This window comes from Arachis hypogaea, chromosome 11 (assembly GCF_003086295.3).
Source record: "Arachis hypogaea cultivar Tifrunner chromosome 11, arahy.Tifrunner.gnm2.J5K5, whole genome shotgun sequence".
In the NCBI taxonomy this organism is placed as follows: domain Eukaryota; kingdom Viridiplantae; phylum Streptophyta; class Magnoliopsida; order Fabales; family Fabaceae; genus Arachis; species Arachis hypogaea.
In genome coordinates this window covers 101,341,015-101,365,709 of record NC_092046.1, presented here as the reverse complement: position 1 = coordinate 101,365,709, position 24,695 = coordinate 101,341,015, and the positions used below count along the sequence as shown (strand labels likewise).

The following is a 24,695-nucleotide window of genomic DNA, read 5'->3' as shown; positions in this document are numbered from 1 at the left end:
TACCCACTTTAATGAAGGGATGGATGGTGATGGCTTTGGGGGAGAGGTCTCCAACAACCTTGGGAAGGTGATTTCCAGCTCCACCTCTTTGCAAGCTTCTTCAATTTCAACCTCTTCCTCTTGGTAGCTTTCTTCCAATTCAATCTCTTTTTCATTGCTTACCAAGGGCATGGAAGGTTGTGCTTCTTCTTCTTTGATCTCTATGTCTAGTCCAATGGGAGAGGATTCAAATATAGATAAGAATTCATCAATGATTGAATCCATCTCTTGAGCATCCCCTTCAAAGTCTTCAACCATGATATGCCTTGGAGGTTGTACACCCTCCTCAACAACAAATTCAAACTCCTTAGAAGGGGGTTCTATGACTGGGCTTTCCCATGGACGTTCCGCATCTCCTAAGTCTTCGACCACTTCTTTCTCTTTAATGATTACGGCTTCCTTCAATTGTTCCAATACAAAGTCATGCTCCTTACTGTCCACCGGAGTTTCTAGTGTCTCCTTCATGCTACGTTCTTCATTAGATTCTCCACATGAAGCCATGGGGTTCCTTGAGTGTCCGAACGTCTGGAAGGTAATTGATTTATTGCTTGCTCCAGTTGATGAAAGGTTGCATGAAATTGATCTACTGTTTCCTTGAGGTGAGCCTGTGATTCTTGGGTCGATGGATATGGACATGGTGCATATAGAAGTGGTGGTCTTTGGGGGTAATTGGGTTGGAATTGGGGTGGATAAGGGTTGGGGTCATATGGAGGTGAACGGTTGTAGGTGGCTTGTGAGTATGGTGGTTCAAAGCTATGTTGAGGAGGTGGTTCATTGGCATATGATGGAGCTTGCTGATAACTACAAGGGAGTCCACCATATCTATCATCTTGGTATGCACCTCGGAATGGCTCTTGACCATAGTAATTTGGTGGAGGTGGTTTGTCATGAAAGCGCCCACCATAACTATTGTCTTGGCATGCATTGTAGGATGGTCGTTGTCCATGGTACTTTGGAAGGTGTTGCTGCCGAAAGGGTTGATCAGATCCTCGTGGCTCATTCCTTCTTTGATTGTTTCGACCTTGATGCATGTTTCTGTTATAGCTTCCATTCCTTTCAACAACATTAGAACCAAACTCAAAGCGACGGGGGTGAGAACTCATAGTAACTAATAAAAATTAAAAACAAAAATAAAAACAAATAAACAAGAAAAATAAAATATTTACAATAACCAATAATAAGGAACACGTTTGCAATTCCCCGGCAACAGTGCCATTTTGACGAACGGATTTCTGCTAGTAAAGAAATTCACAAATATAATCTCTTTGTAAGTATAGTTTCTAAACCAACAGAGAATCCTTTCGTACAAAAATTTGGTTGTCACAAGTAACAAAACCCAATAAAATTTGTAACCGAAGTATTTAAATCTCGGGTCGTCTCTCAAGGAATTGCAGGGAAGTATGATTTATTATTGGTTATGGAAAATTGTATACTTTTGGGTTTTTGAAATAAGGAACAAGTAATTTAAATAGCAAGAAAGATAAATTAATAATTATAAAACTCTTGGCAAGGTATGAGAACTGGAAATCCTATCCCAATTATCCTTATCAGGTGTGATGAGAATTGTTTATCGCTCCCACTTAGTTAACCCTTACTAAATAAAGGAAAGTCAAGTGGACCAATCAATTTGATCCTCAAGTCCTAGTCAACTCCTGTAGAAAGAGTAGTTTTAGAGTGATCCAAATCAATCAGCGAATTCCAATTTTCAATCAACTGATGAGTTTGATAACTCAAGTGTTTCCAATTACTTAACCAAAGCCAAAAGAGAAAATAAATCTAAATTAAATTGAAAGAATCATAAATAGAGTAAAACAATCATTAATCTGAAATACCTCAAGTTGCACTAAATAAAATATTCAAATCTTAACATGAAGAGTTCATAAGCCAATTTGGCAACATAAGTCAAATACAAATAAAAGCATTAGAACAAATAAAAGTAGAAAAGAAACATAAATTAAAGTTGGGAACATTGAACCTAGAATTGGAGAAAACAAAGGAATCCTAATCCTAAAATCTAAGAGAAATCCTAATCCAAAATCCTAAGAGATAGGAGAGAACCTCTCTCTCTAAAAGCTACATCTAAACCTAAAATTATGTGTTATGAATGTTGTCTATGTTGTATGAATTGTTGTTTTGAATGGATGCATTCCCCCACTTTATAGCATCTAATCTATGTTTTCTGGGCCAAAAACTGGGTCAAAACAGCCCAAAAATTGCCCCCAGTGATTTCTGGTACGTTCAGGTCACTGCAAAGTCACGCGTTAGCGTGGATTGGGTTTTTGCTAGACCACGCGTCCACGTGATTTACGCGTGCGCATTGCCTGGCTTCAAGGAAGCTATGAAAAATTATATATCGTTGTGAAGCTCCGAACGTTAGCTTTCTAACGCAACTAGAACCGCGTCATTTGGACATCAGTAGCTCAAGTTATAGTCGATTTAGTACCAAGAGGTCAGGCTGGACAGCTTTAGCAGTTCCTTCAGTTTCTTATATTCTTTCCACTTTTGCATGCTTCCTTTCCATCCTCTAAGCCATTCCTGCCCTGTAAAACTCTGAAATCACTTAACACACATATCATGGCATCGAATGGTAATAAGGGAGGATTAATATTAGCAAATATAAGGCCAAAGAAGCATGTTTTCAATCATAGCACAAAATCAGGAAGGAAAAATGTAAACTCATGCAAATTATATGAATAAGTGAGTAAAGAATTGATATAAACCACTCAATTGAGCATAAGATAAACCATAAAATAGTGGTTTATCAATTGGACAATAACTTTCTATTTCAAACATTTTCTCTTATTGATGCAGAAAGGAAACAAGACAGAATTTAAGGCAGATGAAGATGAAGAAATGCATTTACACTAGTGCAGACATCAAAATTTCCATTATTTGAACTAACATCAAGGTAAACAGCAACTTCTCATTCAGAACATTTCAAAGCAGAATGAATTTTGTGACAATACTACCTCTTAGGAGTGTCTTGCAGCTTTCCTTTTGTCATCATCATCTTTTACTTTTGCATTTCCCTTGGTGATGATTCTTTTAAGATTCTGAGTGTCTTTTCTGCATAATTATTGGAAGTTGCTTGTTTTTCCAAGCACTTAGGCAAATGGTTAATATGCATGAATTATTGTAGTTTCTTGAACTTACTTTGGTGAGGGAACACCAAACTTAGTCCCTTGCTACTATCTATAATGCATCAGTTACATGAAACCTTGTGCTCTTGCTAAAAGTAATAAAGCTAAAAACTAGAAAACAGACAATGGTTTAGTGACTTCCCTGATTGCTTGGAGATAGTAACCAATTATGTAGAGGTTTGAAATGTGTTTTTAAATGAACTTTTTTGTGGAACACCAAACTTAGCATCCTTCATTCACCCTTAATTTATTCTTGGTGTGCAACACCAAACTTAGCTCCTTGCAATACAGATAAGCCTACTTAACTTTTTATTGAAATAGTTTAGGAAAAGAAAACTACCTTTGGTTGGGTTACCACCCAACAAGCGCTCTTTTAATGTCACTAGCTCGACATCCTTCATTCTTGCTCAGCTTAATTTCTGAATCTCATTCTCTTTATCCCAAGGGCCTCCTTGATAATGCTTTGCCCTATGACCGTTTACTGTGAAATTGCTCTTTGTCGCTTCATCTAGGAGTTAAAGGCTTCCATAGGAGGAGAACCTTTGTCACCAAGTAGGGACTAGTCCATTTAGACTTGAGTTTGCCAGGGAAAACTTTGAGCCTGGAGTTATACAAGAGCACTTGCTGTCCTGGTTTGAACTCCTTCTTTGAGATCCTTTTGTCATGCTATCTCTTGGCTTTTTCCTTGTATATCTTAGCATTTTCATAGGCTTCCAATCTAAACTCGTCCAACTCATTTAATTGTAATAGCCTCTTCTCTCCTGCTGCCTGAGAATCAAGGTTGATGAGTTTAGTGGCCTAGAAAGCTTTGTGCTCAAGCTCTATAGGAAGGTGACAAGACTTGCCATACAACAACTGAAAAGGAGACTTTCCAATAGGAGTTTTGAATGATGTTCTATATGCCCAAAGAGCATATTCTAATTTTCTGGCCCAATCCTTTCTTGTGTTCCCCACTGTTTTCTCCAAAATCCTCTTCAACTCCCTATTTGCAAGCTCTACTTGGCCATTGGTCTGGGGGTGACATGGTGTAGCTACTTCATACATCACCCCGTTTGTTTGTTGCAAAAATGACTACCACCATCACTGACAAGACTCTTAGGCACTCCATATCTAGTAAAAATGTACTTCTTAAGGAATTAAAGGACAATTTGTGCATCACATGTGGTTGTTGCTATAGCTTCCACCCACTTTGAGACATACTCTACTGCTACAAGTATGTATTTGAAGGAATATAAAGGTGGAAAAGGGCCCATAAAATCTATACCTCAGAGATCAAAGAGTTCTACCTCCAGGATGTAGTTCTGAGGCATCTCATTCCTTCTTGTTAATCCTCCAGCCCTTTGGCACTCATTGCATTGATGAACAAACTCTCTAGCATCTTTGAATATGGTTGGCCAATAGAATTCGCTTTGAAGTACTTTGGCTGCTGTTCTTTCTGGCCCAAAATGTCCATCATAAGCTGAGCCATGACAGTGCCACAATATGTCTCTCATCTCATTTTCAGGGATGCATCTTCTAATCATCCTATCTGGGCACCTCTTGAACAAGAATGGTTCGTCCCACAAGAATTTCCTGGCTTTATTACACATCTTCTTCACTTGTTGTTTGGTAAACTCTTGAGGAATCTTCCTTCCAACATTGTAGTTTGCAATGTCTGCAAACCAGGGAGCTTGTTGGATTTGTAAAAGGTGTTCATCTGGAAAGCTCTCGTTCACTGAATGTGGAGCTTGGTTAGCTTCTTCTGATAGTCTTGACAAATGGTCTGCTACTTGGTTCTCATTCCCTTTCCTATCTCTCACTTCAATGTCAAATTCATGTAGCAACAGCAACCACCTAATAAGCCTTGGCTTTGAATCCTGTTTAGACATGAGAAACTTGAGAGCAGCATGATCAGTATATACTATAACCTTTGAACCAATCAAGTGTTGTCTAAATTTATCAAATGCATATATAATTGCCAAAAGCTCTTTCTCGGTGGTGATATAATTTTTTTTGTGCTTCATTCAACACCTTGCTAGCATAGTATATGATGCAGCTTGTCTTTCTTCTGCCCCAATACAGCACCAATTGCAAAGTCACTTGCATCACACATAAGTTCAAAAGGTAATTCCCAATCTGGGGGTGTGATGATTGGTGTTGTAGTGAGTTTTCCTTTTAAAGTTTCAAAGGCATGCTTGCAATTGTCATCAAAGATGAAAGGATTATCAATCACTAGCAAATTGCTTAGTGGTTTTGCTATTTTTGAAAAATCTTTGATGAATCTCCTGTAGAAACCAGCATGTCCAAGAAAACTTCTTACTGCTTTCACATTAACAGGTATAGGAAGCTTTTCAATGATTTCTATTTTTGCTTTGTCAACTTCTATACCTTTGCTTGAAACCTTATGCCCAAGAACTATCCCTTCAGGAACCATGAAATGGCATTTCTCCCAATTCAATACTAGATTAGTTTCTTGGAATCTTTTCAAAACAAGAGTTAAATGATGCAAGCAGGTGTTAAATGAATTGCCAAAGACAGAAAAATCATCATGAAGACTTCTAAAAAATTTTCCACCATTTCAGAAAATATAGAAAGCATACACCTTTGAAAAGTTGCAGGGGCATTGCACAGCCCAAAGGGCATCCTTCTGTAAGCAAAGACTCCAAATAGACAGGTGAAGGAAGTCTTTTCTTGATCCTTGGGATCCACTACTATTTGATTGTACCCAGAGTACCCGTCCAGGAAGTAATAATATGCATGGTCAGCCAATCTTTCCAACATCTGGTCGATGAATGGAAGAGGAAAATGATATTTTCTTGTAGCATTATTCAGTCTTCTATAATCTATGCAAATCCTCCACCCAGTTACTGTCCTTGTGGGGATTAACTCGTTCTTCTCATTGGAAATGACTGTCATTCCTCCCTTCTTTGGCACAACCTGTACTGGGCTCACCCAAGAGCTGTCAGAGATTGGGTATATGACTCCAGCATTCCAAAGCTTCATCACCTCTTTTTGAACCACCTCCTTCATGGTTGGGTTAAGTCTTCTTTGGGGTTGAACTACAGGCCTTGAATCTTCCTCCAATAGAATTTTATGCATACAGATGGCAGGGCTTATGCCCTTAATATCATCAATCGTCCAACCCAAGGCTGTTTTGTGAGCTTTCAACACTTCAATCAGCTTTGTTTCTTCTTTTATGTTCAAAGAAGAGTTTATGATCACTGGCAGGGCCTCAGCTTCTCCAAGAAATACATACTTGAGATGAGGGGGGAGAGGCTTTAACTCTTGTTTTGGCTTCTCCTCTGTCTTGCCTTCAGAGGAGATTTCTACCACTTTCTCTTCTATGAAATCTTATTCCACTTCTATTTCCATTTCTTGTTCCTCTTGGTTGTTGGCTTCAAGTAACCCCCTCTCTACTTCTTCCACCATTTCCACTCTCATATGCTTTTCTTCCTCAGGGGGGTATTTCATGGCTTTAAAGATATTGATGATCATCTTCTCATCTGAGTGTCATTTTTCCTTTATCTACATCAATTATAGCCCTTGCTGTGGCTAGAAAGGGCCTCCCCAAGTTGATTGAGTTGTGTCCTTCTTCCTCCATGTCCAAAATGACAAAGTCAGCAGGAAATATGAATTCTCCTACTTTCACTAACAAATTCTCCACAACTCCATTAGGTATTTTGAGCGATCTATCAGCCATTTGAAGTGACATTCTAGTTGGCTTGAGTTCCTCTATTGCAAGCTGCTTCATTAATGATAGAGGCATCAAGTTGATGCTGGCTCCTAGATTACAGAGGGCTTTGTTCAATGTTCTATTGCCTATAGTGCAAGATAGGATGAAGCTTTCTGGATCTTTGAGCTTTGGTAGAAGACCTCTTTGGATGACAGCACTGTATTCTTGGGTCAAGATTACTGTCTCCTTCTCATTCCAGCTCCTTTTCTTGTTGATGAGCTCTTTGAGGAATTTTGCATATAGAAGCATTTGTTCTAGAGCTTCAGCAAGTGGAATGTTGATCTTCAGCTTCTTAAAAACTTCTAGAAACTTGGGGAACTATTGGTCTTTAAGTTCTCTGTTGAACCTTTGAGGATATGGAATGGAAGGAGTGTATGGCTTCTCCTCCTTCCTCTGTTCTTGTGATTGTTCCTCAATAGCTTGTTTTCCCTTCTTTGAAGCTTGAGGTTCCTCTTTCTCCTTGAACTTATCTTGGTCCTTCTCCTTAAGTGTCACTTCTTTCTTGCTACTGGCCTTATCATTCTCAGCTGGCCTCTTGTTAGTTTCTTTGTCATTTACCAAGGTTTTTCCACTCCTTAATTGGATTACTTTGCATTCCTCTTTAGGATTGGAAATGGTGTCACTTGGTAATGCATTGGATGCTCTTTCAGCCACTGTTTGCTTGGATAATTGGCCAATTTGCCTCTCTAGATTCCACAGTAAAGCTTCATGGTTCTTACCGGTTAGCTCTTGATGTCTCATCATCTTCTCCATCATCACTTCCAGATTGGAGATCCTTTGAGATTCTTGGGGTAGTTGTGGCTGATTGTGAGATGTTAAGAATGGATGATAGTTATTTTGGTTAGTGGATGGGTTGCTGGGTGGATAGTAAGTGGGTTGAGGTTGATTGTTTTGTGGTTTTCTGTATTGGTTTTGGTTAGTGTTTTGATGGTTTTGATGGTTTGTGTTTTTGGAATTGTTTTGGTTTGAGCCTGGTTTTGATTGTGATTGTCTCCCCACCTCAAATTGGGGTGGTTCCTCCAGGATGGGTTGTAGGTATCTCCATGGAACTCATTTTGTCCAACTCTTTGGTTGTGCATGTATTGGACTTGCTCAGATTTTTGTTCTTCATAGAGTTCTTCATTCTGCCCCCACCCAGCTGGTGGTTGATTTGGAGTGTTCACTGCTGCAACTTGAAGGCCATCAATCCTCTTGGCCATCATCTCTATTTGTTATTGGATCTGTTGATGCATCACTTTGTTTTGAGCTAAAATGGTATCCACACCTTCCAGATCCAATACACCCTTTCTTTGAGCTGGTTGGCGTTGCCTTTGATGACCATAGAAGTATTGGTTATTTGTCACAGTGTCTATCAAATTTTGAGCTTCCTCAGCTATCTTCATGAGTTGCAATGAACCTCCTGCTAAATAGTCAAGTGCCTCTTGAGCTCTCAGTGTCAGTCCTTCATAGAAGTTTTGGAGTCTATCCCATTCACTGAACATTTCTGGTGGGCACTTCCAAATTAAAGCTTTGTATCTCTCCCAGGCATCATACAATGACTCTCCATCCATCTGAGTGAATGTTTGGACCTCTATCTTCAGTCTAATGATCCTTTGGGGAGGATAGAACCTGGCTAGGAACTTGTTCACTAGATCCTCCTAATTGTTGATGCTTTCTCTTGGAAATGCCTCTAACCATTGGGCAGCTTTGTCTCTCAGGAAAAATGGAAATAGCAGCAGCTTGTAAATGTCTGGATGCACACCATTGGTCTTCACTGTGTCAAAAATCCTTAAAAAGGTGGATAGATGCTGGTTTCGATCTTCCAAGGGACCTCCTCCATAAGAACAGTTATTCTGCACCAAGGTGATGACTTGAGGCTTCAATTCAAAGTTGTTTGCATTGACATTTGGAGTAAGTATGCTACTCCTACGGTGCCTTGGATTAGGGAAGGTGTAGGAAGCTAGGACTCTTCTTTGAGGTTGGCCATTGTTGGCCACTCCCTCTGGTGGATTAGGGGCATTCCCTTCCATCTCTTGGTTTTCTTCCTCTGATTCCTCTTCAAAAATGATTCCCTTTTCTCTTACTTCTCTCCATAGTCTTCACAGAGTTCTCTCGTCAAGGTTACAAGAGGTGGAGACCTCTCTCCTTGCTTCTGTCATACACACAAAACCAGAAACCAAAAATAATTCACTCTACTGCTAGAGTTATGTTAAGGTTAACTTAAACAAAAATTCAAACAGTTAGTGTGCTTAGTAAAAATAAAAAGAAAATGCTTAATCTAGATTATCACCCTACTTAATCATTGTCAATCTAAATCAATCCCCGGTAACGGCGCCAAAAACTTGATGGGTGAAAATTAGATTTCCACAGAAACTCACCGGCAAGTGTACCGGGTCGCATCAAGTAGTAATAACTCACAAGAGTGAGGTCGATCCCACAGGGATTGATGGATTGAGCAATTTCAGTTAGGTGATGAATTTAGTTAAGCGAATATTTGATGATTTGAGTGAAAATTGATTAACAGAAGCTAAATTGCAAGTAAATAAAAGGGAGAGGGGTAAATTGGCTAAATCTTAAAATGCAAAATAAGTAAATTGTAGAAACTTAAAGAGCAAGAAAGTAAAAGAGCTAAAACTTAAATTGCAAGAAAGGTAAATGACTGAAACTTAAAGTGCAAGAAACTTAAATTGCTGAATCTAAATTGATGAGAAATGTAAATTGCATTATGAGTAAAGGCATTTGGGTGTTGGGATTCAAATTGGACTAGAAAATGTAAATTAAAGTAAATCAGAGAGCAATGAGATGAAGAGATTCAGCTCAATAGCAAAATAAAAATGGAAAATTTCTTGAAGAAACAAACAGCAAGAAAACTTAGCTCAATTGTGAAATTCTAAAAGAGAAATTAAAAATTGAAGAAGAGTAATGAGAACAGGAAGTAGATCTAGATCTCAATTACTCTCTTGACAAAACAGAAAAGAAGTTGCAGAAGAAATGAAAATGAAAACAGAAAAGCAGATTCAGATCTAATTCCCAATTCTTAAAGCTATAAAAAGACAAGTAGAAGATGATTCTCAGATGAAGAATTGCAGTGCGATTCTTCAATCTGAGTTCAAAACTCAGAACCAAAAAATAGAAGTTACAGAAGAAAGAAAATGAACAAAGAGAACTTACATCTAATCCTCAATTCCCAAATTCAAAACAAATGAAAATTTAAAAAGTGACAAAACTAAAAATGAGTAAGGTTCTCTTCAAATCAAATTTGCTCCTATTTATACATTTTCTATTCTAGTCACTAAGCACTTGGAATGGGCTTTTGGCTTTGGACTTGAAGAAGAGTGGATCCGGATGGCTTGGTTCAAGTGGCATGGGTCAGGGTGCATTTGGTTCCCTCCCAGTGAAGCGCTCCATTGGGAAAGTGAACTCCACGTTCACTTTTCATGTGTGCTTCCTTGGTGCGGATTTGGCCTCCCCTAGCGTTGCCTTCGTGAACGGCACGTTCACTCATTCCACGCTGCACCAATTGGTGCGCACCTTCTCTGCATGGGCGCTCTCTCTTCGAGCGCTACGTTCATTATGTGAACGTTGCCTAGCACTCCCTTGGTCGAGTGCTGCCCCTAGCGCTCCCTTGGTTGAGCACTACGTTCACTTCTTTTGAACGCTAGCCTTTGTTGAGTGCTGCCTTATTGTACGGATGGCAATTCCTTTGCTCCCCAAGCTGAAATCCACGAAAAAGGTGGAAATAGTGAACGCTACGTTCACTTCCAAAGTGAACACTAGCCATTTTTGAACGTGGCGTTCACCATTTGCACGCAACGCTTCCCTGATTCTCCCTTTCTTCATTTCTTCATTTCTTCACCTTCAAGCAATCAAACAACTAATAAAAGTATCACCAAATTCACAAAGTCTTTGCATCATTCATGAAATCAATTAATTCTAGCATAAACCCTATTATTTTGTGTAAAATAATTGGTGGTTGATTGATTCAAAATAATCATGAAAATCCACTCCAATTACTTACTTATTGTGCAAGAAAGTGCATAAAACCTAATGAAACAAATGAAAAATGCTTGTAAAACTAGCATAAGATGACTTGTCATCACATATGTTCATGTTTCGAAAATAAAGTGCATGAGTAGGGTGAGATAGGAAAAAATGGGTAGAAAGGTTGCATTGTTATGAGTATATAGGTGATATAGAATTAGGTGGACACTTAATCTAATCAAAGAACTAATTCTTTAAGTCTACTTAGCCATATTTATCCTACCTAAACCTTGGCCCCATTACAACCCTCCAAAGACCTCATGATATTTGTTTTTCATGCATCAAATACTAGTTGATTGTTAAATGACGTGCAAATCTTTGAAAAGCATGATAAAAGGGGAATTAAGTGATTAAGCCCTAAACACTGAGCGAATTGAGTGAATACACATCCGGTGAGGGTTCGATCACTTAATTCTATATTCTTACATCTCATGTTGCATCTTCTTGCAAGTTGTTTGTTGGTTAGTTTTGAACATTTCAATTCAACTCTTTGGACATTGATTTTAGTGCATAAACTTTTTGCATTAGCCCTAAAGCTTTCTTTTGATGGATTGGAATTTCATGGTTTGTTTTACCAACTCTTTGCATAGTACATATTGGTAGTAACTTCTAGGATAGTTGCATGCATTTAGGTAGTACATAGAATAAATCGTTTTCCCTTCATCTATCTCATTTGAGTACGTTTAGCATGAGGACATGCTAGTGTTTAAGTGTAGGTAAATTGGTGAATCCATATTTGATGATGATTTTTGGTTGAAATTGAATAGATTTCATCATATAAACTTGCACTTATTCCATTAAATAGCATGCTTTTGAACTTTCCTCCAAATTTATGCTTGATTATGAAACATGCTCTTTTGTGCCTAATTTGATTAATTTTATTCCATTCACCTTCCATTCGATGCCTTGATGTTGTTTGTGAGTGATTTCAGAGGTATAAGGTAGGAATGGCTTGGAGAGAACGGAAGAGGAGCATTCAAAATGGAGGAAGCATGGAGAATCAAAGGAGAAGAGCACAGCAAAGTGTGCGTGTGCACAGACCTGCGTGCATATGCACAACCATCAAAGCAGAGCCACGCGTGCGCGTGAGCCGCATCGTGCTCGTCGCGTATCTATTCAAGCATCGCCTAGTGTGCGTGCGCACAGCCTCTTGTGCGTACGCACGGGAAGATATTTTGGCAGAGTGTGCGTGCGCACACGTCTGTGCGTATGCACAGGTGGCCGCACATGCCTTCATTAAAATTGCACGTGACTCGCGATTTTGGTGGTTTGGAGGCCCATTTCTGAAGCCATTTAGCTCATAATGAAGGGGAAATGAGGATCATACCATAGCAGAACATTTGGGTAGTTTTAGGAGTAGTAGTAAGAAGCTTTAGTATAGTTTTACTTTAAGTTTTTCATCATCTCTATTAGGCTTTATACTAGGGTTTTACATTCAAGTGCCATTTCCATTTTTGATCTTGGATTTTGCTAGCTTCCATTGTAAGTATCTCTTTGTTACTACTCTTTATAGTTACATTGTTCTTACTCTTTCTTATATTTCAAGTTATAGTTCAATTTTACTTCTCTTTTGCAATTTCAATTTTTTGTTGAAGAATTTGATGAGTGATGGTTGTTACATGCTTTCTTGAGTTATTATTATTGATTGAGATCATTTGTTGCTTTTATTTTCAAGCCTTTTTCTTATTCTTCCCATGTTTAGAGTTTTTGCCCACCAAGTGTTTAACACAATGTCAATTATGATTTTGGGCTAGTTTTCTATCTCTTGGCTTGGGAAAAGTGAGCAATTGGGTTCCTAGAGTTGGAATGTCCAACATTTAGTGTCAATTCTTGGATTGTTAATTGTTCTTGTTCCCACTAATGCTAATTTATTGATAAGGCAATTAGCAAGCAATTTAGGATTTGTGGGTTAAGAACACTTATGCTCATTTAACTTACTCTCCGATGTGAGGGTTAATCAAGTGAGATTAATCCATTATAATTGGCATATTTGTGGTTCCAACAAGGAAAGGACCCTTAGCTCATTCCAATCCAAGATACCTTTTATGCTTTAACTCTTTCATACACATTTACATTACTTCCTCTTATACCTTACGTGTCTATATTGCATAGTTAGTTCGTTAATTCCTTTATTAGTTCATTTATCACAATTTTGCATGTTTTTTTATTGCTTTATATGTTTCTCTTCATTGAAAACCCCATGAGCTTCACAACCAAAATTACACACTCATTAGTCTCAAGTGTCCTTGGGAGACGACCCGGGAATTGAAAACTCCCGGAATTGAATTGGCTTTGAATAGTGACATTTTTGAATTCAAACTTTGATTGTGAGCATTACTTGTTGGCTTGGAACTATACTTGCAACGGAACTTAATTTGTAAAAATTCTAAGCCGACATTTTGCAACGCATCATGTACCCTCCGATCCGAAGCAGTATACTGAGCGTCGGATTACGGAGAGGGGTTGGGTATTTCTGGACAGAGAGCTAGTGCGAGTGAACGAGTCTTGGGTCCAGGAATTCTATTGTAATTTCTATCAAGCGACCCTTAATGCAGTTCATCTCAGAGACAGGCAGATTCTGATTACAAAGGAGGCTATTGAGGACGTCCTCCACTTTCAACCTAAGATCAGTGATAAGGATGCCTTCCATCAGGCTGAGGAGGATATTAAATGCATGAGTTTTGATTGGGACACAGTGCATCGTACAGTTGCCCTTCCTGATGCCCCTTGGGAGCAAGGATCCAAGAAAGAGACTCCGAGAGACATTAAGTTCGATTATCTGACGAAAGAAGCCAAATTGTGGCAGCAGATTTTATGCACCTACGTCATGCCCAGTACTCATTCTACTGAGGTCCCGGCTGATATGATAGTTCTGATTTGGTGTGCTTTAGAGGGGAAGGAGCTATACCTTCCACGACTCATTAGGAGATACATGTACCGGGCTAATATCAGAGGCAACCTGCCATTCCCTTATTTGGTCATACAGCTAGCTCACTGGGCTGAGGTACTCGGGGAGCAGGGCATTGAGGCACCAGCCGCTCACAGTAAGGAGAAGGTTATCCCTTGGGGTGATTGGTTTGGTAACTGCCCAGTAGCCCGGCGTAGAGACCGAGTAGCATTAGCAACAGCTACTGAGCCGACTACTTCTTCAGCTGCAGCAGGACCATCTGCACCATCTCGATCAGCACCTTCATCTGCATCACGGTCGGTCTACCGTCTTGTGCAGTGCCTCTTTGAGTGCATGGATCGGATGGAGCAGCGCTTGTTGCGACATTATGAGCAGTTTGAGCGTCGCTTGCACATCTAAAGTTGATTATGACTTTGGGGCGTACTGACATTTCCTCTGAGTCTGACACACCCTCGGAGCACTCTGAGGAGGAGGAGGATGAGCAGGAGGAGGCCCAGCAGGAGGCGACTCAGCCTAAGCATCCTACAGAGCCACAGGCACCTGCACAGCCACAGCCGACAGAGCTAGAGGCACATCCTTCGACAGGCAACGATAGAGGTGCAAACGTTGACCTCGCTCACCCAACTTGATTTCAGGAGCATCGAGGATGATGCTGTTATTTAAGTGTTGGGAGGTCGCCATCATCAGCGGAGTCTATATTTTGATGAACCATTTCAGACTTTTGTTCTATTTTGCTTTATTTTGTTTTATTTTTCTTTTAGTACTTGCACATTTTTACTTTATTGTACTTTTGTTTATTTTTACTTTGTTGCATTTTATACTTTGGCTTGTATATATCTTAGACTTTTAGTTTGAATTGCACTTTTAGTTTATTAGTTGTGATTTGGAAAAATATGGATCATTGAGCTTGGTTTACCCTTTTGCATATGACAATTTGGTTTGATTGAAAATAGGGAGTAGACTAAAAATTTTTAATAACTTTTCATAATCACAACATTTCATTTAATATATATATAATAAATATTGGTCAATTTGATGAAAATTTCAAGAAATACATTTTTCTTAGAATGGGCATTTAGGATTCACATTGAACTGAGTTGAAACTTTTTGAGACTTGCATGATATATATGTATAGTTTGGAATATGGTTTTTGAGCTAAGAACACACAACCTGTGAGATTTTGAGCTTAATTGCATGGTTATATTATTTAACCGTGATTTTTATTCTTGTGTGTTTTCTTCTCTATGATTGCAATGTTTGGTTTTTTCCATTCTATATGTCCATTATTTAGTGTATACTCATGCATATATGTGATTGAGGCCATCATTTGATTATAGCTCACTTATCCCAAATAGCCTACCATTCCGTTTACCTTTGTTTACCACTTTGAGCCTTTTTAATCCCCTTTGTTCTTTATATTACCACATCACTAGCCTTAAGCAGAAAAATAATTAATTACCCTATTTGAATCTTTGGTTAGCTTAAGATATTGAGTGTGTGTCAACTAAGTGTGGGAAAATGTGGGAACTTTGGTTGATGAGAATGTGTTTTGTTTTATTTACAAATATTCAAAATTTGGGTGCTTACTTGTGTAAAATTATAAAAACCATATGCATTGATATATTATGCTTTCATATATATAGAAAAAAAACTAAAAAAAAATAAAAAATAAAAAAAAAAGAAGAAAAAGCGAAAATTGTTAAGTTCAATAAGAAAATCAATGCATATGTGATGGAATTAGAATTGATACATGAGTGTGTAAAAATATGCAAAAGTGAGATTTTGGGTGGCTAAGCTTGACTTTAGAATTTTATAGAGTGTGTGTTTGTGTTAGGTGAGAACTTAGGTTAGTCAAAGATTCATATGATAGCTCACTTGGCCATACATATATCCTCATCCTTACCTTAGCACCATTACAACCTTGAAAAGCCCTCATGATACTTGCATTTGTACACTTGATAATTGTTGCTTGGTTAGATGAAGAACAAAGTTTTAGAAAGCATGATTAGAGGAGATTTGAGTGGTTTAACCCCAAACACTTGAGTGATTAGAGTGCATATACAAATCCAGTGAGGGTTCAATTGCTCATTTCCATATGTCCATATTTGAACATTGTTTGTCTTGCAAGCTTGTGAACTCTTTTGATTAACTCAACTCAATTGTGAATGTGCTTTGATATGATTGATTTAGTCCTTGATTGTGCATATATGATTTCTTAGAAATTTAACTCACTTTGACCACATATATGCTTATATATATAGATAGATAGATAGTAATTAAAATAGCATGATGCATGTAGGTAGCTTGCATATGTTCCACCATTCGGCCTTCACTCTTTTGGTTCTCTTGAGCTTAGCATGAGGACATGCTAATGTTTAAGTGTAGGGAGATTGATAAACCCCATTTTTAGGGTTTATCTTATGCGTAATTTAGTAGATTTTATCCATTATTCTCACACTTATTCATATAATTCGCATGTTTTACATTTTCCTTCCAAATTTTGTACTATAATTGAAAATATGCTTCTTTAGCCTTAAATTTTCTAATTTTAATCCCCTCTTATTACCATTCGATGCCGTGATATGTTTGCTGAGTGTTTACAGGGTTTATAGGGCAGGAATGGCTTAGAGAACAAAAAGGAAGTATGCAAAAGTGGAAGGAATGCAAGAAAATGATATTTTGAGATGCTAGCATCGACGCGTACGCCTGGGCGATGCGTATGCGTGACCAGTGCAGCAGACGAGCGACGCGTATGTGTTACATGACGCGTACGCATGACCAGAATTTTGTCAAGTGACGCATACGCGTGGGCGACGCATATGCGTGACAGAGCGTCACGTGCTGCAGATATCAGAAAACACTGAGGGCGATTTCTGGACTGTTTTGGCCCAGTTCCAAGCCCGAAAACACAAAATAGGGGCTGCAAAGTGAGGGAACATTCATTCAACAATTCATTCACAATTTTAGGTTTTAGATTTAGTTATCAAGAGAGAAAGGCTCTCTCCTCTCTCTAGGTTTTAGGGTTTTTAGTTTTTTTCTTTTTCAATTTCTGAATTCTATCTTATTTCAATTTAGTTTTTCTTCTACTTTTAATTGTTCTAGAATTCTAGTTTATTTATTTCCCTTGTTGATTACTTTATGTTGCCAATTTAGTTTATGAATTCTCATGTTAGATTTGATTTCCCTTTTAATGCAATTTGAGGTATTTCATGTTTATTGCTTCTTCCGTTAATTGTTATCATTGATTTTGCAATTATTAGTTTTAGATTTTACATTCTCTTATTTCTTTTCTATGCTTTCATTCTGTGCCTTCCAAGTGTTTGATAAAATGCTTGGTTGGATTTTAAATTAGCTTTTTATGTTCTTAGCTTAGATTGAGTAAATTGGAGACTCTTGAATTGTCAAAGTCTCTTGTTGTTTGGTGATTGAAAGTTGCTAGTTGGCTTGAGCTTCACTAACTCTAGTCTTTGATTAGGACTTGTGGACTCAAGTTGAATTGCTCACTTGACTTACCTTCAATTGTTAGAGGTTAACTAAGTGAGAGTAAAAGGCAATTACCATCACAAGTGACTATGATAATGGGGATAGGAATTCCAATTATCAATCCTTGCTAGGACTTTTCTTAATTAATAGTTTATTTTCTTGTCATTTACATTCCTTGTTCAACACTTAAAAACCCAAAAATATACTATCTCATAACCAATAGTAGCAGACTTCCCTACAATTCCTTGAGAGACGACCCGAGGTTTAAATACTTCGGTTAATTTTATTGGGTTTGCTTAAGTGACAAACAAACTAAATTTGATTGAGGTTTAATTGTCAGTTTAGATCCGTACTTACAACGTGATTATTTTTGTTAAAATTTTTACCGATGATTTTTCACCCGTCAACGTGTGACCGACGCGTACGCGTGACAAGCGGCACGTGACCTCATTAAGGGCAATACACTGGGGGCAATTTCTGAGCTGAAAGAGGCCCAAATCTAACTCATTTCTGGTGCTTTTGAACCCAAGAATTGGAAGGGAATGGGAGGAGGAGTCATAGTTTAGTTTTTCATCATGTTTTAGGTTAGAATTCTAGAGAGAGAATCTTTCTCTTCTCTCTAGAATTTAGGTTAGGTTAGGTCAAATTTTCTTAGATCCAAGTTTTAATTCTTGTTTTTAGTTCAACTCACTTTATATTTTATTGTTCTATTATCTTAATCTTTCTAGGTTTTGATGAGCATATATTTTATACGCTTTTTGGCATCATTTTCATATAGTTTTCATTATGTTTTGTTTATGTTTTATTATATTTTCATAGGTTTTAGTGCAAAATTCACAATTTTAGATTCTACTTTGAGTTTGTGTGTCTTATGATGATTTTAGTTATTTTCTGGCTAAAATTGAAGAGTTTTGGGAAAGTCTGATTGAGAGACTGATGAGCGGATAATTTATACGCTTTTTGGTATTATTTTTACATAGTTTTCAGTATGATTTAGTTAGTTTTTAGTATATTTTTATTAGTTTTTAAATAAAAATCACATTTCTGGACTTTACTATGAGTTTGTGTGTTTTTCTATGATTTCAGGTAATTTCTGGCTGAAATTGAGGGACTTGAGCAAAAATCATATTCAGAGGTTGAAGAAGGACTGCAGATGCTGTTGGATTCTGACCTCCCTGCACGCAAAGTGAATTTTCTAGAGCTATAGAACTCTAAATGGCGCGCTCTCAATTGCGTTGGAAAGTAGACATCCAGGGCTTTCCAGCAATATATAATAGTTCATACTTTGATTAAGGATAGATGACGTAAACTGGCGTTGAATGCCAGTTCCATGCTGCATTCTGGAGTCAAATGCCAGAAACAGGTTGCAAAGTGGAGTTAAACGCCCGAAACAGGTTACAAACTGGCGTTCAACTCCAAGAAAGACCTCTACACGTGTAAAGCTCAATGCTCAGCCCAAGCACACACCAAGTAGGCCCCGGAAGTGGATTTCTGCATCATTTACTCATTTCTGTAAACCCTAGTAACTAGTTTAGTATAAATAGGACTTTTTACTATCTTTGTAGGGGATCTTTGATTAGTTTTTATGCTATCTTAGACTTTCATGGGGGCTGGCCATTCGGCCATGTCTGGACCATTATCACTTATGTATTTTCAAACGGTAGAGTTTCTACACACCATAGATTAAGGTGTGGAGCTCTGCTGTTCCTCATGAATTAATACAAAGTACTACTATTTTTCTATTCAATTCAAGCTTATTCTTATTCTAAGATATCCATTCGCACCCAAGAACATGATGAATGTGATGATTATGTGGTGCTCATCATCATTCTCACTTATGAACGCGTGCCTGACAAACACTTCCGTTCTACATGCAAACAAGCTAGAATGAGTATCTCTTAGATATCTAATACAGAGGACCGAGTCTGAGATATTAGAATCTTCGTGGTATAAGTTAGAACCCATGGATGGCCATTCTTGAGATCCGGAAAGTCTAAACCTTGTCTGTGATATTCCGAGTAGGATCTGGGAAGGGATGGCTGTGACGAGCTTCAAACTCGCGAGTGCTAGGCGTAGTGATAGACGCAAAAGGATAGTAAATCCTATTCCAGTATGATCGAGAACCGACAGATGATTAGCCATGCAGTGACAGCGCATTAGACCATTTTCACAGAGAGGATGGGATGTAGCCATTGACAACGGTGATGTCCTACATAAAGCTTGCCATGAAAAGGAGTAGGAATGGTTGGATGAAGACAGCAGGAAAACAGAGGTTCAGAGGAACGAAAGCATCTCTATACGCTTATCTGAAATTCTCACCAATGAATTACATAAGTATCTCTATCCTAATCTATGTTTTATTTATCTTTTAATTATTAAAAATCTATATCCATTTGAATCCGCCTAACTGAGATTTATAAGGTGACCATAGCTTGCTTCAAGCCGACAATCTCCGTGGGATTGACCCTTACTCACGTAAGGTTTATTACTTGGACGACCCAGTGCACTTGCTGGTCAGTTGTGCGAAGTTGTGACAAAGAATTAAGATTATGAACGTGCGTATAAAGTTTTCAGCGCCGTTACCAAGGAATGGAACCGTCACGATTTCTGCTCACCAAGTTTTTGGCGCCATTGCCAGGGATTGTTTGAGTTTGGACAACTGACGGTTCATCTTGTTGCTCAGATTAGGTAATTTTATTTTAATTTTAAGCTTTTTATTTCTTATTTTCAAAAAATACAAAAAAAATTTCTTTTTTCGTTTTTTCCAATTAATTTTCAAAAAATACAAAAAAAATTTACAAAATCATAAAATCAAAAATATTTTTTGAGTTTCTTGCTTGAGTCTAAAGTCAAGTTTTAAGTTTGGTGTCAATTGCATCTTTTTAATTTTCTAAAAATTATTTTCGAAAATTTCATGCATTGCATTCTTCATGATCTTCAAGTTGTTCTTGGCCAGTCTTCTTGTTTGATCTTCATATTTTCTTGTTTTGTATCTTTTCTTGTTTTTCATATGCATTTTCAATTTGTTAATGTCTAAAGAATAAAAATTTTTAAGTTTGGTGTCTTGCATGTTTTCTTTTCTTGAAAATTTTTCAAAAGTAAGTTCTTGGTGTTCATCTTGACATTCAAAGTGTTCTTGGTGTTCATCTTGACATTCATAGTGTTCTTGCATGCATCACATGTTTTGATCCAAAATTTTCATGCATTGAGTCTTTTTGATGTTTTTCTCTTTCTTTATTGAAATTCAAAAATCAAAAAAATATCTTTCCCTTTTTCACTCATAAATTTTCGAAAATTTGAGTTGAATTTTTCAAAACTTTTTAAAATTTAGTTGTTTCTTATGAGTCAAATCAAATTTTCAATTTAAAAATCTTATCTTTTTCGAATCTTTTTCAAAAATCAAATCTTTTTCATTTTTCTTTCATAATTTTCGAAAATTCCAAAATGATTCTCAAAAATCTTTTTCTTATTTTGTTTCATAATTTCAAATCTTTACTAACAATTAATGTGATTGATTAAAAAAAATATTAAGTTTGTTACTTGCCTAGTAAGAAAGGTTCAATCTTTAAACTCTAGAATCATATCTTTTTAGTTTCTTGTTAGTCAAGTAATCAACTTTAATTTTCAAAATCAAATCTTTTTAAATTTCTTTTTCAAATCTTTTTCAAATTAAGTTTCAATCACATCTTTTTCAAAATCAATTTCAAAATCTTTTCTAACTTCCTTTCTAACTTCTTACCTTTTTAAAATTGATTTTCAAATTTTTTTTAATCAATCCTATCTTTTTGTTTCAATCATATCTTTTTCAAAACTACCTAACTAATTCTCTCTCTCTAATTTTTGAAAATCCCTTCCCCTTTTTCAAATTTCTTTTTTATTAACTAATTGTTTTAATTTTTAATTTAATTTGATTTCAATTTTAATTTTCAAAATTTAACTTTAAATTTTATTTTTAATTTAATTAATTTTCGAAATTCCCTCTCTCTCATCTCCTTCTAATTATTTATTTATTTACTAACACTTCTCTTCATCTCAAAATTCGAACCCTCTCTTCTTCTATTCTTATACTCACATACAGGAATCTCTATACTGTGACATAGAGGATTCCATATTTTCTTTTCTGTTTTCTTCTTTTTCATATCAGCAGGAACAAGGATAAGAACATTCTTGTTGAAGTTGATCCTGAACCTGAATGAACTCTAAAGAGGAAGCTAAGGGAAGCTAAAGCACAACTCTCTGGAGAAAATCTGACAGAAATTTTCGAAAAAGAAGGAGACATGGCCGAAAATAATAACAATGCAAGGAAGATGCTTGGTGACTTTACTGAACCAAATTCCAATTTACATGGAAGAAGCATCTCAATCCCTGCCATTAGAGCAAACAATTTTGAGCTTAAACCTCAATTAGTTTCTCTGATGCAACAGAACTGCAAGTTTCATGGACTTCCATTCGAAGATCCTTTTCAGTTCTTAACTGAATTCTTGTAGATCTGTGATACTGTTAAGACCAATTGGGTTGATCCTGAGGTCTACAGGCTTATGCTTTTCCCGTTTGCTGTAAGAGACAGAGCTAGAATATGGTTGGACTCTCAACCTAAGGATAGCCTGAACTCTTGGGATAAGCTAGTCACGACTTTCCTAGCCAAGTTCTTTCCTCCTCAAAAGCTTAGTAAGCTTAGAGTGGATGTTCAAACCTTCAAACAGAAAGAAGGTGAATCCCTCTATGAAGCTTGGGAGAGATACAAGGAACTGACCAAAAAAGTGTCCTTCTGACATGCTTTTAGAATGGACCATCCTGGATATATTCTATGATGGTCTGTCTGAGCTATCAAAGATGTCACTGGACCATTCTGCAGGTGGATCCATTGATAAACCACTATTTTATAGTTTATATTGTGTTTAATTGTGTGGTTTTGTCATGATCCTTACCCACTTATTCATCAATTTAGCATGCATTTAGATTTCCTTCCTAAATTCAGTACATGTTTGAAAATTGCTTCCTAGACACTTTAATTATTTAATTTTAATTCTCCTTTATTCCATTCGATGTCGTGATCTGTGTGTCAAGTGTTTCAGGCTTTATAGGGCATGAAGGAGATGGAGATTGGAGAGGAAGCTAGCAAAAAAATGGAAGGAACACAAGAATTTGAGGAGATAACCAGCGAGAAGTGATGCGGTCGCATGGCTCACGCGACCGCGCGAAGGAGCTCAAATCGCAGTGACGCGGCCGCATGGGTTGCGCGGCCGCGCGGATTGGAAAGCGCAAGCGACGCGGTAGCATGGACGAAGCGAACGCGTGGAGAGGAAAAAGCGCAAGCGACGCGATCGCATAGACGACGCGATCGCGTGACATGTGCGATCTGCATAATCTGCAGAATTCGCTGGGGGCGATTTTGGACCTTATTTCGGCCCAGTTTTCGGCCCGGAACAGCAGATTAGAGTCAGAGAATATGCAGAAACAACACATACATTCATTCAGTAGTTTTTAGATCTAGTTTTACTCTCTTAGGTTTTTTTCTCCAGGTTTTTAGGATTCTAATTTTGAATTGATCTTGGCATTGGAACATTGAGAAGAGTTATTTCCTCATCAAGACTTCATCATTCTAGTTTGTTCTCTTAACTTGGTTTTATTCTTCCATGTTCTTTGTTATGTTCAATTTTGTCATTCAGATACTTTTATGATTATTTAATGCAAGGATTATTTCTTTTTAATTCAATTCAATTCCAATAATCATGTCTTCTTTTAATTCCCTTTCATGTGCTATGGATTCTTTATTTACAATGCGTGAGTAGTTTCCTTACTTGATGGGGAGTTGATTAAAAGGAACTCTTGAGTTGGAAGGATTGAAAGAAAATTTGTAATTGGGTTGAATGTTGGATTGATATCCTGTCACCGACGCCAATCCCTTTGAACTAAGTGGGTTGCAACTTGTGAACAGATCTGGCATTCCAACTTGTTTGACTTTCCCTTACCTAGTAAAGGATAACCAAACAGAATAACCATTAATTATAAATTAATCTTACAATCGCACCATCAATAGTAGAAATTCCAACCAATCAACTCCCAGTCAGGGCTTTTATTTATATTATTTAAAATCCCTCAATTTAAATTCCAATTTACTTAGCTCAACTTCTTGGAACATCTGATTAATAAAACAGCACACTTTTCTGCAACTCGTTGGGAGACGACCTGGGACTTAAAACTCCCAGTAATTTTAATTTAAACTCTCTGTGACATATTTCTAAATTGATAGGTAGATTTTCGGTGAGTTAAAAACTATACTTGCAACGTAACCATTTTAATAAATTTTTAATTCACCAGCTTCTGCTAACCATCAATTTTTGGCGCCGTTGCCGGGGAGTTGCAATAGAGTGCTAATTTTATTAATTAGAATTTATTTATTTGCATTTTTTTTTTAATTTTGCTACTATGAGCTACATGTTTCTTCTGTCAAATGACACGTTCACTTCCTGATCCGCACTTGCTAATATTCGATCCTGAAATTGAAAGAACAATTTCATGAATATGGCGAGAACAGCGTAGGTTAGCCCGCTCTGAGGGCGGATCTGAAAGTGAATATGAGGAAGAAACCAGCCCCCGTTCTACTGATTTGGTTGTTTTACGTGCAAAAAACATGGCAGCTAGAAGAGTTACCATTCAGGAGGAAGGAGCTCCTGATTTTACAATGCAACCGTTTCAAGCGCATCATCCAGCAGTAGCTACAGATTTTGAAATAAAGACCGCACTGTTAAATTTGATGCCCAAGTTTCATGGCCTACCTGCTCAAGAGCCTGTCAAGCACTTGAGAGATTTCCAGGCAGCCTGTTCTACTGTCAGGCGTGATGGCACTGATGAAACTTCAATTCTGCTAAAAGCTTTTTCGTTTTCTCTTGAGGGAAAAGCAAGAGAGTGGTACTACACTCAACCTATAGTAAATGTATCCAACTGGGATACACTCAGAAAGGAGTTTCTGGAGAAATTCTTCCCATCTGAAGTTACTGATAAACTGAGGAAGGATATCTCTACAATTGTTCAGGATGACAATGAAACTCTCTTTGAATACTGGGAGCGCTTCAATAATCTTCTGGAAGCATGCCTCCACCACATGATTGACAAGATCGTGCTACTCAGCTATATCACACAAGGTATGAGGCCCCAAGATAAGACCACATTGGAAAGTGCCAGCAATGGGTCTATGAAGAAGTACAAGACCACTGATGAAGCTTGGCAATTGATCAGTGATTTAGCTGAATCTACTCGGAACCACAGATAGAAGCAAGGCCGTTCAAAAGCCGTTGCAGAAGTATCTACTGGCAGAGAGACTGCTGCTCTAACTCAAAGTATCTGTGAGATGACCAACCTGCTGAAGCAAATGCAGTTGAATCAACAAGCT

At 37.5% G+C, this 24,695-nt stretch overlaps 2 non-coding genes across 2 annotated transcripts; both read right to left on the bottom strand.

Annotated features, from left to right (window-relative positions):
* Nucleotides 1–21,972: 21,972 nt before the first annotated feature.
* On the bottom strand, nt 21,973–22,081 carry LOC112724299 (small nucleolar RNA R71). Its single transcript, XR_003163469.1, has one exon. It is a non-coding gene; the product is annotated as a small nucleolar RNA R71 (small nucleolar RNA).
* A 2,224-nt stretch (nt 22,082–24,305) lies between these two features.
* LOC112725638 (small nucleolar RNA R71) lies at nt 24,306–24,413 on the bottom strand. The gene has a single exon (XR_003164732.1). It is a non-coding gene; the product is annotated as a small nucleolar RNA R71 (small nucleolar RNA).
* Nucleotides 24,414–24,695: the final 282 nt, after the last annotated feature.